The following is a 19005-nucleotide window of genomic DNA, read 5'->3' on the forward strand; positions in this document are numbered from 1 at the left end:
CCCTAGGCCTCAGGGTCCCAATTTGTATATCACCTGAGGCAGTCCTGTAGCCTCTGTAAAAAGGCGGAGGGGTTTTCCTCAGGGCCTTGTTGGACCTCTCTTAATTTATACTGGTTAATGGGTAGCTGGCTTACCATTTGCATGGCTTTCAAAAGCAGACCCCGAAAATGTCCTAGCTTTTCTTGATCATCAGGGTGCACCCAGGGTCATTCCCTGGCACACCCAGTTCACCGGCCTGTGAATTTCTGACCCGGGGACATATTCATTATCTGCGTGTTCCCCAGCTTTTAACAGAACAGTTGACTTTTCCACGTCTGTGAGAAGGCTGTGTGAATATCTGCCCAGGTTGGAATATGTGTGGAGAAGATTCCCTTGGCTTGGTTTATGAATTCCTCTGGGTCAGCCCTCAATCCTTTAGTGAGTGCCTTCCAACTGTATAAATCAGAGGTGGAGAGGGGACATGTACATTAATAAGTCTCCCTTCATCATCAGGCACCTGTCTCACGGGATAAATCCCAGGTTTGTAACTGGTTCCTAATGTAGTTGTACTATCTGGAAGAGGAGGGTAAAGGGTCTTTGATTGTTGGAGAGTCAAATTCCCTGTAAGGGAATTGCTCAGTGTGGACAGTAAAGTGTTTGGCCCTGAATCCACTGTGGTTAGGGACTTTGGGGTTATGGCCTCCAGTTTGTGTGGAGTGACGACTGGGTGGGTCTCTTGGGGGTCACCAACTGGCCTGATGGTGGGGAGGAAGCTGAAGATGTGAGCAGGGTGGACCCTGAGGTAGGCTTTTCTTAGCCCCACGTTTCCTGACTTGGAGGAGCAGGTCCTCCTTGTTGGAAATATCTTACAATATGGGAAGTATTTTCGAAGTCTTAGGTTCAACCTTTAATTTGCAAATTTTACATTTTCTTTGTAACCCTTCCTCATTGGACACAGGGGATCTTTTCCCATTTCTTGGTTCTTTTGCAAAATAGATTGTAACATGGTGTTAAAATTTAGGGTCCCATTTACTGGCCATCTTCCCCCAACCTCCAATGAATATTGTGGCCAGGCTGTGTTATATAAAAAGATCATCCACTTTCAGGTCAATGGGGAATGCCTGAAGGCCTTCCAATTCTGAAGAATGCAGCCCGATGGGTTCTCTTATGGGATGGAGCTTGCCCCCTACCCCCATATTCTAGGGTCTTTTCTTATCGTCTATTTCCAACCTCCCAGGGGCAACATATAATGGTTAGTGCTGACATAGATGCCACAAGATTTTACCCAGAGGTGTTTTAGCACCCTAGTAGCCTGAAATCAGACCCAAGCAAGTAAGGGCTGATGTTTGGGCATCCAAGCAGATTTGGAAGGTCAAGAACCAGGGGTTGAGAGCCATCTATAAAGGACGACTCTTGAATTCCCACTCCCACCAGGCACTCCCAAAGAAGTGGACTGGGCAGAGGGTCTGAAGAGGCCTTACTAGGGTATGAGATTTCAGCCTGAATTTCTTGCTTAAAGAAAAGAGTGAGCTCAGTTGCAAGATCTTTCTGTCAACTGGGCAAAAGGTGCAGGAAGAGATTCTTCCTTTTGTTGGCCAAATCCTGCAAGTAGATAACTAAGGAGACAAAAGTACCCCACTGAGACCTGAGGAGGTATTGTGGAAGCGAAAGGGAGAGCAGTGGAAATACTTTAGCATGGAGTGAAAGGGAAAATAAAACTGGTTGATGCTGGGTTTCACTCAGGGACTGCCAATAAAGACGGAAAGGAAAAGAGGGGGACCTGGGAGTCCAGAAAGCCGGAATGTCAGAGGGATTGAAGAAAAACAAGATCAATGTCAGGTGTCCCCAACTGAGAAGGCAGATTCAAAGGATTCAGAAGGGACTTAAACACACAAAAGACAGACTCAGTGACTCCAGAGGGGACTTGAACCCACGCCTTGTCCCTCCAGGACTTGAGCCTTCAGGAACCACTAGTCAAGGGTCAGATCACTCCTGTTTCACCAGACCCAATGGCCAGGTTGTATAACTCCTGAATTCTATAAGCCAACCTAAAACAGACTTTGTGAGACAACTTAAAGAAATAACTCTTATTGCTGTGCCATGGGGTCCATACACTTATTTCCATTGAGAGATCCTCCAAGCAAAATGCTCAGTGTGGCCACTAGGTCTCCTAATGGGGCAGCGACGTCAAACTGGAAGCACAAGCACCAAGAAGGAAATCCTCCTTGTGAGGTCCAATTCCTGACCCCCGGTAGCCTGAAGCGGTTAGCCTGGGTATGCTGCCACAGCCCACTGCTCCATCCATTGGAAACTGGGTGGCTGGAGGACTGGAACCTCAGAGGGACAGACGTCCCATCTGGGATGCCAAATTTTGTTACCGAACCAAAGTGAGTCACTCCTTGGTGAGTTGAAATCAAATCTTTTACCAGAAGTAGTTGTCACACAAAGTACAATTGATGTACAGCAAATAAGGAGACCACAGGGAATCACTTCCAAAGCCGTGGCTGCCCAAGCAAGGGAAAATAGGTACCTTTTATTTTGGATGGGGAGTGAATATTCACATGTAGAGGTGGGTATAAGCTCATACAGGCGTAGTTTGAAAACGTGCTCTCACATACATTGCATGTTATGGTAGTAAGGCTTAAGCTCCTCCTGAGGTGGAGATCTTAACATTAAAATGAAGCAAAGGTAACTTTTGGACACTTCTTGGGTTGTCTGCTCAGGCACCACTATTGCTGCGGAGTTTAGATTGGTTCTGGGTGGTTGGTGATTGCATCTCTTAACATAACTGAAAAACAGCTTTGAGAAACAGTTAAGTGCTTTCGAAACCTCCTTTGAGTTACTTGGGGCAGTTAGTCGGTGACAGTATCACTGTAAAGATAAACAAATAGAGCAATGGAACAGAACAGAGAGTCCAGAGATAGACCTACACGTATATAGTCAATTGATTTTCAACAAATACACCAAGGAAATTCAATAGTAAAGGACAGTCTTTTCAGCAAACAATGCTGGAACAATTGGATAGTGTATGCCAAAAAAAATGAAAATAATCTTGATCCTTTCCTCATAACATACACAAAAATTAACTAAAAATGGATCATAAATCTAAATTTAAGAGCTAAAATTATAAAACTTACAGAAGAGAACATAGGAGAAAAATCTTGGTGATCTTGAATTTGGCAGATTTCTTAAACATGGCACAAAAGTGCACAAACTATAAAAGGAAGAAAAATTGATAGATTTTGCTTCATCAAAATTAAAACTTCTGTTTTTGAAACACTCTTAAGAAAATGAAAATGCAAGCTATCGACTGAAAGAAAATATTTGCAAAACATATTTGACAAAGGACTTCTAGCTCGAATATATAAAGAGCTCTTACAACTCAGCAAGGAGACAAAGAACCTAATTTTAAAAAGGCAGAAAATTAAACAGACACATCACTGAAGAAGATGTATGGATGACAAAATAATCACATGAAAAGATGCTCAACATCATTAGTCATTAAGAAAATGCAAATTAGAAGTACAATGAGATATCATGGCACAGGCTATTCACTAGAATGGCTAAAATTAGAAAGACTGATCATATGAAGTGTTGGCAAGGATGTGAAACAACTGGAATTCTCATATATTGTATGTAGGAAATGTAAAATAATACACTTATTTTGTGAGTAGGTTTGGCCATTTCTTAAAAAGCTAAACATACACCTATCCTTTGATGCAGCCATTCCACTCCTAGGTGTTTACCCCCAAAGACTTGTACATGAATATTCATAGGACTATTATTTGTAATGGGCTCAAACTGGAAACAACCCAAATGTCCATCAACATGTGACTGGAGAACAAACTGTGGTATATCTGCACAACAGAATACTACTCAGCAATAAGAAGGAATGAATGACTGATACACTAAACAACATGAATGCATCTCAAAATAATTGTTCTGAGTGAAAGAAGCCAGACCAAAAAAGAACAGCTATTGTGTAATTCCATTGATATAAGATTCTAGAAAATCCAAACTATAATGACAAAAAGCAGATCAGTGGTTCCTTGGGGATGTGGGGGCATGAAGCAGGGTGGGTGGAGACGGGTGGGAAGGTGGTATCACAAAGGAGCAGGAGGGAACATTTGGGGTAATGGATATGTTCATTTTCTTTATTATAGTGATGGTTTCATAGGTGTACGTTTATGTCAAAACTTCTCAAATTGTACAGTTTTATCATCTGTGGCTTATTGTATACCAATAATGCCTCAATGAAGTTGGGGAAAAAGACATACCTATTCTTAATATTTAAGCCTAATCTGAGCCTGGAAATCAGAAAAATTGCTCTGCAAATTGCCTTCAACTTTATAAAAGGCGTCCAGCCCTCCTTCTTACATCTCATGGAGAGTATAGTGAAGATTGGACTATAGGGCAGACTACGAGACTAAAATATTTTAAAATTAGTATTATTATTGACATCTCTAGATAGTTCCTTCTCATCACTATGGCTTTTTTTTAACTCTGCACAAGCATAATGAATTAATTAGAATGTAAAACAGAATAAGACAGTAATAAGGATTATTTTAAAAAGCATAATAGAAGAGATTAGAAATTCTCTCTGGAATAGGAGTTATGAAGTTATTTGGTAACAGGATAAGGGAACCCTTATTTTTCTTACATATAAAAAAAGTGTAGAAAAAAATGTAGGAAACCATAAATATAAATGGTAAGAATCATGGAAGAAGAAACCTCTAAGTTAATCCTTTTATAAGAAGAAGGATCCTTTTGTAATGAATCTTGCAATTTGTAATGTGTTTTCAGATTTTCCTAGTTTATCTTGGCATTTTCCAGTTAAAACACTAGAGATTTCAAAAAAATTGTGGTAAACACAGTCCTGTAGTGAAGATCAGGAAAATCTGCGAGACTTTTGAAATGGTGTTTTTCTAGGAAAGTATGTCCAATGCCTCCTGCTTTTCATAAGGTCACTAAACATCTGTGACAGGACTGTGGGAATATATGAGGAAGGCTTTTAGTGCCTATGAATTGTAAATATTTTTAACTTCCTGCATGTAATTCATAAAATCATAAAGTTCAAAGAACATTCTAATAAATCATCTGGTCCAACATTCTTCTTTTATAGATGAGGAAATTAAGTGAGACGCAGAGATGGGAAGTGATTCACCTAAGTACTGCAGAGCAAGTTCGCTAAACTGGGTGAGAATCCAGATTTCCTGGCCACTAGTCTAGAGCTTTATGTCACAATACATTACTGCTTTTAATTATATCAGTGTAGAATATGGAGGAACAACATGTCAGCTACAAGTAGGGTTAAAACTTCATCATCTTCCAGGATGCTCTGCTGTGAGGTTTTATATCTTATTGATCCCTCCTTTCTGGCTGCTGCTTCTCAAGCTCTGTACTCAGCTATCTGCTTTTATTTCTTTGGTTTAAATTTTTTTTATATTGTGGTAACATTGGTTTATAACGTTATATAAATTTCAGGTGTACGTCATTATATTTCAATTTCTGTGTGGGTTACATCATGTTCACCACCCAAAGACTGATTACAATCCATCACCACAACATGCGCCTAATCCCCCCTTTCGCCCTCCTCCCTCCCCCCTTCCCCTTTGGTAACCACCAATCCAATCTCTATCTCTATATGATTACTGTTGTTTTTATCTTCTATTTATGAGTGAGATCACACAGTATTTGACTTTCTCTCGCTGACTTATTTCACTTAGCATAATACCCTCAAGGTCCATCCATGTTGTCCCAAATGGCCAGATTTCATCATTTTTTAAGGCCAAGTAGTATTCCATTGTGTATATATGCCACATCTTCTTTGTCCATTCATCCCTTGATGGGCACCTAGGTTGCTTCCAAGTCTTGGCTCTTGTGAATAATGCTGCAATGAACATAGGAGTCGATGTATCTTTACACACTCATGTTTTCATGTTCTTTGGATAAATACCCAGCAGTGAAATAGCTGGATCATATGATAGTTCTATTCTTAATTTTTTGAGGAATCTCCATACTGCTTTCCATAGTGGCTGCACCAGTTTGCACTCCCACCAGCAATGTACGAGAGTTCCCTTCTCTCCACATCCTCTCCCACACTTGTTTCTTGTCTTGTTAATTTTAGCCATTCTGATGGGAGTGAGGTAATATCTCACTGTAGTTTCGATTTGCGTTTCCCTGATAGCTAATGACGCTGAACATCCTTTCATGTGCCTGTTGGCCATCTGTATATCTTTTTTGGAGAAATGTCTGTTCAGATCTTTTGCTCATTTTTTAAGTTAGTTGTTAGTTTTTTTGTTTTTGAGATGTGTGCATTCTTTATATATTTTAGAGATTAACCCGTTATTAGATATATGGTTTGCAAATATCTTCTCCCAATTGTTAGGTTGTCTTTTTGTTTTGTTGATGGTTTCTTTGCTGTGCAGAAGGTTTTTAGTTTGATGTAGTCCCATTTGTTTATTTTTTTTCTATTGTTTCCTTTGCCCGATCAGGCATGGCACTTGAAAATATGCTGCTAAGACAAACGTCAAAGAGTGTACTGCAGGGGCCGGCCCCATGGCTCAGCAGTTAAGTGCGCATGTTCCGCTTCTCAGCAGCCCGGGGTTCGCCGGTTTGGATCCCAGGTGCAGACATGGCACCGCTTGGCAAAAGCCATGCTGTGGTAGGTGTCCCACGTATAAAGTAGAGGAAGATGGTCATGGATGTTAGCTCAGGGCCAGTCTTCCTCAGCAAAAAGAGGAGGATTGGCAGTAGTTAGCTCAGAGCTAATCTTCCTCAAAAAAAAAAAGACTGTACTGCCTATGTTTTCTTCTAGAAGTTTCATAGTTTCAGGACTTACTTTCAAGTCTTTAATCCATTTTGAGTTGATTTTTGTGTGTGGTGTAGGATAATGGTCTACTTTCATTCTTTTGCATGTGGCTGTCCAGTTTTCCTAGCACCATTTATTGAAGAGACTCTGCTTTCTCCATTGTGTGTTCTTGGCTCCCTTGTTGACAATTAGCTGTCCGTAGATGTGTGGGTTTATTTCTGGGCTCTCGATTCTGTTGCATTGATCTGTGTGTCTGTTTTTGTGCCAGTACCATGCTGTTTTGATTACTATAGCTTTGTAGTATATTTTGAAATCAGGGTGTGTGATACCTCCAGCTTTGTTCCTTTTTCCCAGGATTCCTTTGGCTATTTGGGATTTTTTGTTGTTCCATATAAATTTTAGGATTCTTTGTTCTATTTCTGTGAAAAATGTTGTTAGGACTTTGATAGGGATTGCACTGAATCTATAGATTGCTTTAGAAAGTATGGACATTTTGACTGTGTTAATTCTTCCAATCCAACAGCATAAAATATCTTTCCATTTCTTTGCGTTTTCTTCAATTTCTTTCAACAATGCTTTATAGTTTTCAGTGTACAGGTCTTTCATCTCTTTGGTTAAGTTTATTCCTAGGCATTTTATTTTTTTGTTATGATGATAGATGGAGTTGTGTTCTTAATTTCTCTTTCTGCTACTTCGTTGTTAGTGTATAGAAATGCAACTGGGGTCCGGCCCCATGGCCAAGTGGTTGGGTTCGCGCACTCCGCTTCCAGAGGGCCAGGGTTTGGATCCTGGGCGCGGACATGGCACTGCTCGTTGGGCCATGCTGAGGCGGTGTCCCACATGCCACAACTAGAAGGACCCACAGCTAAAATATACAACTATGTATCGGGGGGTTTGGGGAGGGAAAAAAAAAAAGAAATGCAACTGATTTTTGTATATTGATTTTGTATCCTGCAACTTTACTGTGTCCATTTATTATTTCTAAAAGTTTTTTGGTGGATTCTTTAGGGTTTTCTCTATATAAAATCATGTCTTCTGCAAATAGTGACAGTTTCACTTCTTCTTTTCCAATTTTATTTCTTTTTCCTTCCTGATTGCTGTAGCTAGGGCTTCCAATACTGTGTTAAATAAGAATGATGAAAGTGGACATCCTTGTCTGGTTCCTGTTCTTAGAGGGGTAGCTTTCGGTTTTTCTCCACTGAGAATGATGTTAGCTCTGGGTTTGTTATATATGGCCTTTCTTATGTTGAGGTACTTTCTTTCAGTACCCATTTTATTCAGAGTTTTTATCATAAATGGATGCTGTGTCTTGCCAAATGCTTTCTCTTGTCAAATGCTTTCTCTACATCTGTTGAGATGATCATGTGATTTTTATTCTTCATTTTGTTAATGTGGGTATCACGTTGATTGATTTGTGGATGTTGAACCATCCCTGCATCCCTGGAATAAATCCCACTTGATCATGGTGTATGATCTTTTTAATGTATTGTTGTATTTGCTTTGCTAGTATTTTGTGGTGGATTTTTGCATCAATGTTCATCAGTGATATTGACGTGTTATTTTCTTTTTGTGTGTTATCCTTGTCTGGTTTTGGTATCAGGGTAATGTTGGCTTTGTAGAATGAGTTAGGAGGCTTCCCCTCCTCTTCAATTTTTTGAAAGAATTTAAGAAGGATAGGTATTAGGTCTTCTTTGAATCTTTGGTAGAATTCACCAAGGAAGCCGTCTGGTCCCAGGCTTTTATTTTTTGGGGAGGTTTTGATTACTGTTTTGATCTCCTTACCAGTAATCGATCTATTCAAAGTCTGTATTTCTTCTTGATTCAGTTTTGGAAGGTTGTATGATTCTAAGAATTTATCTATTTCTTCTAGATTATCCAATTTGGTGGTGTACAGCTTTTCGTAGTATTCTCTTATAGTCTTTTGTATTTCCGAGATGTCCATTGTAATTTCTCCTCTTTCCTTTCTGATTTTATTTATTTGAAACTTCTCTCTTTTTTTCTTGATGAGTCTAGCTAAAGGTTTGTAAATTTTGTTTATCTTTTCAAAGAACCAGCTCTTGGTTTTATTGACTTTTTCTATTTTTTTTAAGTTCTATTTCATTTATTTCTGCTCTGATTTTTATTCTTTCCTTCCTTCTACTGATTTTGGGCTTTGTGTGTTCTTCTTTTTCCAGTTCTTTTAGGTGCACTGTTAGATTGTGTATTTGAGATTTTTCTTGTTTGTTGAGGTAAGCCTGTATTGCTATAAAATTCTCTCTTAGAACTGCTTTTGCTATGTTCCATAAATTTTGGCATGTCATATTTTCATTTGTCTCCAGGTATTTTTTGATTTCTCCTTTGATTTCTTCATTGACCCAGTCATCATTCAGTACCATTTGTTTAATCTCCACATATTTGTGGCTTTTCTGGTTTTCTTCCTGTAGTTGATTTTTAGTTTCATACCTTTGTGGTCAGAAAAGATGCTTGGTATTATTTCAGTCTTTTTAAATTTATTGAGACTTGTGTTGTGGCCAGATGTGATCTATCCTGGAGAATGTTCCATGTGCATTTGAAAAGGATGTATACTCTGTGGTTTGGGGATGGAATGTTCTGTATATATCTACTAAGTCCATCTGGTCTAATGTGTCATTTAAGGCCAATGTTTCCTTATTGATCATCTGTTTGGATGATCTATCTTTTGGTGTAAGTGGAGTGGTAAAGTCCCCTGCTATTACTGTGTTACTGTTTATTTCTCCTTTTATGTCTGTTAATAGTTGCTTTACATATTTAGGTGCTTCTATGTTGAGTGCATAGATATTTTCCAGTGTTATATCCTATTGTTGGATTGTTCCCCTTATCATTATGTAGTGCCCTTCTTTGTCTCTTATTTCAGTTTTTATTTTAATGTCTATTTTGTCTGATATAAGTATTCTTAGCTCAACTTTCTTACCATTGCCATTTGCATGGAGTATCTTTTTCCGTTCCTTCACTTTCAGTTTATGAGTGTCTTTAGGTCTGAAGTGTGTCTCTTGTATGCAGCATATATATGGGTCTTGTTTTTTTTATCCAATCGGCCACGCTATGCCTTTTGATTGGAGTATTTAGTCCACTGACATTTAAAGTAGCTGTTGAGAAGAATGTACTTATTGACATTGTGTTACCTTTTTTCTGGGTGTTTTAGTAGTTCTTCTCTGTTCCTTTATTTTTCTCTTGCTCTCTTCCCTTGTGGTTGGATGGATTTCTTTAGTATTATATTTGGGTTCCTTTCTCTTAATTTTTTGTGTATTTATTGTATGTTTCTGGTTTGTGATCCCCATGAGGTTCATATATAATAACCTACGTAGATAGTTGATAGTCTCGTTATTTTGACCTCTTTCTAAAAGCTCTACCATTTTACTTCCCTCTTCCCATATTTTGTGTTTTTGATATCATATCTAACCTTTTGTGTGTGTGTGTGTATCCATTACCCTCTTATCATGGAAATAGATAATTTTAGTACTTTTGTCTTTTGACCTTCATATTAGCTCCATATGGTTGATCTGCTACCTTTACTGTATATTTGCTTTTACCAGTGATTTTATTGCTTTCTTTTCTAATAATTTTTTCATTCCTATTTGTGGTCTTCTCTTTCCCATTTAAATAAGTCCCTTTTGGATTTCTTGTAAGGCTGGTTTCTTGGTGATAAACTCCTTTAGTTTTTGCTTGTCTGGGAAACTCTTAATCTTTCCTTCCGTTCTGAATGATAATCTTGCCTGGTAGAGTATTCTTGGCTGTAGATTTTTCCTTTCAGCACTTTAAATATATCTTACCACTCTCTTACAGGTTTCTTACAGGATCCAAACAAGATCCTCTCATTGCATTTGATTGTTATATTTTAATTTAGAGCAGTCCTCCTCCCCTCCTTTTTTCATTCTGTTAATTTGTGGCAAAGACTGTGTATTGGTCAGGGTGCAACCAGAGAAACAGAACAAGTAGGAAATATATACTAAGATTTATTGCAAGGAATTGGCTCACTCAGTTGTGGGGGCTGGAAGGCAAGTTGGAAATCCACAGGGCAAGCTCTCAGGAGGGGCAGGCTGGAACTCTTGGACATGAGCTGAAACTACTATGCACAGGTGGAATTTCTTCCTCTGGGAAACCTCAATTCTGCTTCTAAATTCTTTCAGCTGATTGAATCAGACCCACCCAGATTATCTAGGATAATTTCTCTTACTTAAAATCAATTGATTATGGACTTCAATTACATTTACAACATACTTTCACATCACTTAGATTAGTGTTTGAATAACTAGGGACTAAAGTCTAGTCACATTGACACATAAAGACTATCACACAGGGTCACTTCTTGTATACTCTACCTCTACATTCTGGATTTATCGGTTTTCTTCCTTGTGATATCATTCACCTTGTTCCTTTTCTCCCCACGTTTCCCATAAATGCAGTTTGGCTTTAGAGGCTTGATTAGATTCGGGCTCGACTGTTCTGGCAAGAAGGCTTCATAGGTGGTACTGTGTGATTCGTGTTGCATCATATCAGGAGCCCCACAACATCTGCTTGTCCCACTTTAAGACTGAGCATTGGGGTTCCCATCAATATTTTATCTAAGGATTTTATCCATTACTATGATAGTATGAATCCATTTTATTAGGGATTACAAAATGGTGATTTTTCTAACTATTTATTAGCATCACTTCTGTAAAAAACTCTTCCTTGGGGCCAGCGCAGTGGTGTAGTGGTTAAATTCATGCACTCTGCTTCGGTGGCCCAGGCTTCACAGGTTCGGATCCCGAGTACAGACCTAGCACTACTCATCCAGCCATGCTGTGGCAGTGTCCCACATAAAATAGAGGAAGATTGGCACAGATGTTAGCTCAGCAATAATCTTCCTCAAGTAAAAAAGAGAACAACAGATGTTAGCTCAGGGCAAATCTTCCTCTCACACACAAAACAGACAAAACTTTTCCTTATGAACCAGGGCTATTTTGTTACCCCAAAATACTGTCAGTACAGTAAAGGCAGGAGAAGGCCAAATTCTTTCCTTTTAAGGTGTTGGTACCTAGTTACTTGCAACTGTGTCCAATGTGTGGAATTTTAACTTTTTTTATCAATATAAAAATATATATAAATATAAGTTCATGGGTTTTATATACGTAATCAATTGCATTTATTATTACTTTTCTTCCTTTTTTTTTTTTTTGAGAAAGATTAGCCCTGAACTAACATCTGCTGCCAATCCTCCTTTTGCTGAGGAAGCCTGGCCCTGAGCTAACATCTGTGCCCATCTTCCTTTAGTTTATATGTGGGACGCCTGCCACAGCACAGCTTGACAAGCAGTGTGTAGATCTGCACCCAGGATCCAAATTGGCAAACCTTGGGCCACCAAAGCAGAATGTGCAAACTTAACCACTGCACCACTGGGCTGGCCCTCATTTATTATTACTTTTGATGCTTTTATAGTCTCATCTTTGGCCAATGGTAACCACATCATATTGTCTTTTTGACAAGACTTTGACAGCTTCCTTGCATTCTGGTCCCTGGCTTATCTTATATATTTCCTGCTCCAGACCTTGAACTAGCTGTTCCTCCAAGGAGTTCTGAATCCTTTCACTGGGAAATGGCATTTAGAGACCACAATCTGGTTGCTAGATGTATTCGTAGCTATTGGATTGTCATTACTTCTAATCCTTTCTGGTGGACAGAGCTAGGGAATGTTTATGTTTGAAAAGAAAATAATCTAGAGTTTTTACTGATGTTCCTGATTTAAATTCAGTATTGTAAGATTTTTAAATCTTTGATTTTTTTTAAAAAAGTATGCTTTTTTTGGTGAGGAACATTGGCCCTGAGCTAATGTGTTGCCAGTCTTCCTCATTTTGTTTTACACTCCCCAAAGCCCCAGTACATAGTTGTCTATCCTAGTTGTAAGTCCTTCTAGTTCTTCTATGTGGGACGCCTCCACAGCATGGCTTTATGAGTGGTGTGTGGGTCCACACCTAGGACCTGAACTGACAAACCCTGGGCTGCAGAGCTTAACCACTACACCACTGGGCCGGCCCCTCTAACTTTGATTTTATACTTGTATCTCTTTTATCTTACATTGAAAATCTTAATCCCTAATAACATTAAGTATTATTACATTACTTTATAAAATACAGAAAACAGATTCAAAATAATAATACCAATATTGCTGCTCTTAGGTTACTGGATGAGGTTTACACATTCTTACTGCTCTCTTTGTTCTTAGAATATATATCACTAAAAATGTAGAGTCAAAATACTGTGTTCTAGTCCCTTGAAATAATTCTCCTTTTTTTTAGTGGTTTCTCAGGGTTTTTACAATTTTTAAGGATTGCTTCTTAAATTTAATTTTACTTTGGAAAAGTAGAAGTTTTCTGCTTCCAAAGTCAGAACTATATAAAAAGACATATTTGAGAAGTGTCACACCCCTTCACGGTTCTCTACCTTGCCACCTCCTTACCCCTATATTTAAATGTTTTGATCTTTCTTTCCAGTATTTTTTAAATATAAGCAAATACATACACACATACATAAATAAAAATATATTTGTGTTTCCCACCCAATTTTTACACAAAATGTAGTGTTCTGTAACTTCCTCTTTTTTCACTTATTAATATATCCTGAAGATCATTCCCATATCAGTAATTAGAGTAATTAGAGATTTACCTCATTCTTTTTGACACTACATAGAATTCCAACATGTGGATTTACCATAGTTTTACTCGAACAGACCCCTACTGATGGACTTTTGGGTTGTTATTACCCATAGAATTTAACAGTGAATGATTTTTTTGTATAAGTAATTTCACATTTTTCTGTTTTGCCAGATATTACTAAATTCTTCTCAATGGGAGCAATCATCAGCAGTAATGTATGAAAGTTCTCATTACTCTGCACCTGGATTAAAAGAATATGTTGTCATATTCTTGGATGTGGGCCAATCTGATGGAAGTGGTATACCAGAGGTTAGTTTTAATTTTCATTTTTCTTGTTACAAGATGCTCTTGTAATATTGAGCATCTTTTCTTATATTTAAGATTCATTTTTATTTTTGTTGTAAATTGTCTATTCTTCTCTTTTGTATATTTTTCTCATTGGGTTAATAGTCTTTTTTTTTAATGTTTAAGAGCTCTTCGTATATTAAATATATCAGCTCTTTGTTTATGTTTGAAATTTCAGGTACCATTTCCAGGTTTATCATTTGTCTTTGCTTAATGGGAATTTTTGGCCATGCAAACTTTTTTTATTTTTATGTAGTCAGATTCATCAAAGTATGTATGTAGTCTAGTCTTTATAAAGGTACCACTCATGTCTTTATTGCTTCTGGATTTTGCATCATAGTTGGGAAGGTATTCCTCACCTCCAGGTTATAAGGGAATTCATGGTTTCTTTTAGTAGTTATAAGGTTTCATTTATTACATTTAAATATTCAACCCACCCGGAATCTATCCTGGCATACGATATGAAAGGTGGATCTGATTTTTACTAAATGGTTCTCCAGTTGTTCCAATATCATTTAATCCATCTTTCCCCCTCCCATCTGATTTGTCCCCATTTAACATATATTAAATCATCACATGCATTTAGGTCTATTTGTGAGATGTCTATTCTGTTACATTGGTCTATCTTTTCATGTACTAGTGCTACATTGTTTTTATTACAGAGGCTTTATAATATGATTTAATATCTAGTAGGAATAAGCTCCCCTTCTATTGCTCTTTTTTTCCCCTAAGGTGAGAACTCATCTGAAGGGAAAAAGAAGTCAGGCTATTGTGAATGACTGTGTAATAAAGCCTTATCGTTGGATGTGGAATGGACTGGAGTGAGGTGATTTTGACTGATTTTGTCCATGAACCAATTCCCATAGAATCACGTCTAAGTCACGGATTCGTAGAGGGTTTTTAATAAAAACTACAAAAGCTGTCTGCACTAAAAAGACAGTATATTAGGTTATGGTAAGTACTGCTTTGGCTCATTTCTAATGGAGTTTTTCACAAATGGAGACAGAAGCTCTAATTCTCCACTGGTCCCACACTAGGGTTGCTAGGTAAAATACAGGATGCCCAGTTAAGTTTGAAATTCAAGTAAACAACAAATAACTTTTGAGTATAAGTGTGCCCCAAATACTACTTCATACAATATATGGGACATACTTAATCTAAAATATTACCTGTTGTTTACCTGAAATTCAAATTTAAGTGGTATCCTTGGTATCCTGGTGTTTGTTTTGCTAAATCCAGCAAGCCTATCTTGACATATTCCTTAGCTTTGGTACTTCAAGGATTCCAGTGCATCCTCGTGTCAGACAACAGCAACTGCAATAACACCTGGCGGAGATGGCAGTGCCTGCACAATTTTGTGTTTGTTGGAGGAAAAGGCAGCAGTCTCTAGGAGACAAAGCATCTAGAGAAGTAGCATCATTACTTGATGAGTAGAACTAGGATACTACCAGGGAAGCAGCAGCAGAGACTGGAAAAGTCAGTGGTGCCTTGTGGGTGTGGCAGGTCCCAGAGGATATATAAACAGTACTTTGTAAGGGCAGTGGTACCTGGTAGATATGGTGATATCTAAAGGAAATAGTCATGGCACTTGGTGGGAAAAGAAACAAGCAGAAGTGGGCAGCATGCCTAGTGGAAGATATGCTAGTATTCATGGGAGTGGAATTAGACCAAAAGCAGTGGGAAAAAACTTAATGCTGTATTGTAGGCGATCACACTTGCTTGTGAGAACATTTGAGTCACCTGCTTCTGGGTAAACCTGGGGGGGGGGGGGTTGCTTTTTTTCAAGAAGGAAGATCCTGCCTTAGATCCAGAAAAATGCACGTTACATTGGTGCTTCCCAAGCTGTCACTCTGAGAAAGGAGGAAAAAGGAAGTATATAGATAGTGTGACAAGGATAATTAGCTCTGTCCCCACCTATACTTTATTGATATCAGCCAGTAACCCTCAGTGCAGGACTCTCCCTGGAACCTGCAAAGGGCTTACGCCTAAAGGCAAAAGTAGTTTCCAGAAAGAGAAGGATGTAACAGGAGCCCCAACTTCACTTATCTAACTACGCATATAGATTGGAAGTGATGGATGAGGATGGCTACTGTGCCTCTAGGGACCAGGCCTTGCCAGGTTCTGAGGCAGGAAGCAAACAATTGAGTGCCATGAATGGATACTGGGCTTTAAGGCAGAATAAATTTCACCCACCAGTAAAACATGGCCGAGTAGAGGTCCTGGCTTTATCAATCAGGTTAGCAACTCCTCTTCCCATGAGGGGGTATTAGAAAGGGGGTATGTAGAGGTTGGGAGCAAGGATGGGAATATTCTCTTGCTTACAGTAAAGTTTGAAGTGTCCCCCAGCTCTGGTTGCCACCACATGACTTTTTCCCTCCATTCAGATGCAGGCCACTCAGCTTACTCACTGAACTATTATTGCGCCATTTTGACTGAGGATCTTAGTACTTTGATCTGCTTGCATTCGGATTGCAGACACAGGGCAAGACTCCCTGCAGACAAAGCCATGTTTTAGTCCAGATTGGGATCAGGTTTGCAGCTTGCCTCTGCCCAGACACCCGTCAATACCTATGGTAAGTTTACATCATCTCTGATGTCTCCTGGTGGTGTATACCTCATCCCACTCTCCAGATTTACAACCCAAACATATTTTCCATGCTGGATCTTCAGATTTAGATATCTCCTCCCCATAACTCTGCTACATAGAAGTTTCTGTTATATTCTTTTTGAAAATCTACTAATGGAGAAAATACAACATAATTTTAAGATATTTTGTTATGATATGTAGTTTTATGCAGTTTTGTAACATCTAAATCTTTGTTACTAGTGTTATTATTTATGATATTGACTTTTGCTGAAATGGTAATCTTCATAGATAAAAGACTATACACAATGGAGTATTCTATTAGACCTTTTGGTATTCACAGAGATTTTACTTTCAAGTGACTTTGTCTTTTCTTGATTTTAGAAAAATGTCTTCAACTTAGCTCAAGACAAAACCCAAACAAAATAAAAACAACAGTTGGTGTAGTAGAAAATAAAAGTCTGAAAATGTCCCCAAACTGTTCTAGTTTCTAGAAAATGACAGTATTTAGTATGCAGAATTCCAGATTCTCAAGAAAGCATCATAGACTTCAAAGACTAAAATAAAAATCTAGCGATCAAGGGACCAACTTTTTGCCAATAATTAGTGGCTTTGTGGTTGCTGAGGGAGCTCAACTTTCTTTGACTTGATCGCAGTCCAAAACACAGTTTCCGTGTTAAAATAAATATTAATTATGAGATTGCTCACAGAGGTGAGTCAATGGCCAACTCAGAGAGTAAAGTTCAAATCCAATAGCCTGTACGCATTCTTCTGGCTTGTTCACAACTGCATTCTAAACTGAAAGAAAGTCATCAGGAAGGACAGTATTTAGGTGGACAGGAACAATTGGCCCTGTATTGAATGATCTTAACACTCAGCACAGATAGCTGAATAAAGATTTGACTTGGAACTCATCAAATCCCAAAGAATGTATGCATTCATTCATTCAACAATATTTACTGAGGGCCAACTATATGTTTGCTGTTTTTGCGTATACTACACAAATGCTAAGGATGAAAGAAAAAATAAAATATGTACACCACTGTGGAATAATAGAAAATATATATATATATATTGGTCTTTGCCCTTGAATTCCAGCACAGAACTCCTAAACCCTTGTAATTTCCTAAGTGATAAGAGCACGAGGAGCATCTTTTGTTCTAATATTTAGTTTTTGACCTCGGTTCCCGACACAGAGTTCCTAAATCCCCTGGAATTTCCTGCGTGATAGCTGCGCCTTTTGTTCTAATGAGGTGATTCTTGCTGGGCTCCTAGATGGGTGCTGGTCACCAGAAAGACCAAGCCATGATTAAAAGCTTGGACCTTTCAGCCCCAACCCGATTTTCTAGAGATGGGGGAGGGGCTGGAAATGGAGTTAATGATCCAACATGCACTTCCTGGGGAATATACATAGAGGAGAGTGCTCCCAGATGATTTTATTTTAATTAACTAATTGATTATTCTAAAAGATTGGCCCTGAGCTAACATCTGTTGCCAATCATTTTTCTTTTTCTTCTTCTCCCCAAAGCCCCCCAAGTACATAGTTGTATATTCTAGTTGTAGGTTCTTCTAGTTCTGTCATTTGGAACGCCGCCTCAGCATGGCTCAAGCCATGCTGGGTCCACACCCAGAATCTGAACCAGCGAAACCCAGGGCCGCTGAAGCGGAATATGGGAACTTAACCACTGAGCCACGGGGCCAGCCACCCAGCTGATTTTAGTATTATTAAAATCCTCTTAGGTCAAACCTGATCTTAAATGTAGACTATTATAGGGTAAAAAAAATTTACTTTATGTTTAACTAGGAGATTGAATTGATGAATAATTGCTTTTCTTCCTGTTTGAAGACTTAAACCTTTTCTTTTTTGTGTGTGAGTGACCCATTCATTGTAAGAATTTGTTTACTTGCACATTATTGTAATTGTCCTTAGCAATCTGTTCTTCCCTAGGGCAGTTAACTTTGCTTTGGGCACTAGCTAAAGATCTAGAGAAAAACAATAAAATTTAGGATCCTTTGGTCTGGAAATCCACATGGTTTAATTTTGTTCAAGCCAGTGGACATTCATAAACTCTCACTGTGTGCAAGCATGTGCTGCGCCTCAAGTCATCTGCTTTACTCCAGCTTTCTACCCTTAGAAATCGTCTTTATTGGACTCACACTGGCATGTTAATATTTGATAGATGGCCTGGCCTTTATAAAAAGCATGCAGTTTTACAGGGGACTCTTTCTCAAGACAGAGTACCTTTGCCCAGAGGAATGGATCTATAATGTTTGAGCCAGGGAGGCAGGCATGAAGAAGAGGCATTTCTGGGCAGGGAGATGCTTTGCACCACCTGGAAACGTAATTGTATGGCTGTCTACCTGCCTCCTTTGAAGACTGGCTTTGGTAGGCTGGATTGTAGGTCTGAACTGGGGTGGTCCCTCATATTCTTCCAATTTCTCCTTGTTCAGTGGAACGTAAAGAGAATTTGACTAGGAAGAGGGAGACTTCTAAACCAGGCTCTACTTCTAGCTATGTGTGACATCGGGCTTTATTATTTTTTTAACTCTATGAAAAAAGAGTTTAGAGGAGCTTATCTTGGATCCTTCTGAGCCTTGTATGAGCTGGACCAGGTAAGTCTTTGCTGAGGTTGGTG

The 19005-nt window shown here is 38.6% G+C and overlaps 1 long non-coding RNA gene across 3 annotated transcripts in view; it reads left to right on the forward strand.

Annotated features, from left to right (window-relative positions):
• Positions 1-19005, forward strand: part of LOC106783422 (uncharacterized) — a 72900-nt gene that overhangs the window by 8357 nt on the left and 45538 nt on the right. For all 3 annotated transcript variants that reach the window (XR_001381188.3, XR_011441120.1, XR_011441121.1), the window contains 4 exons: positions 5102-5175; positions 13612-13749; positions 14518-14739; positions 16170-16358. This is a non-coding gene — a long non-coding RNA (uncharacterized lncRNA). The remainder of the gene's footprint in view (positions 1-5101; positions 5176-13611; positions 13750-14517; positions 14740-16169; positions 16359-19005) is intronic.

The sequence above is a fragment of the Equus caballus genome, chromosome 7 (assembly GCF_041296265.1).
Source record: "Equus caballus isolate H_3958 breed thoroughbred chromosome 7, TB-T2T, whole genome shotgun sequence".
Classification (NCBI taxonomy): Eukaryota; Metazoa; Chordata; class Mammalia; order Perissodactyla; family Equidae; genus Equus; species Equus caballus.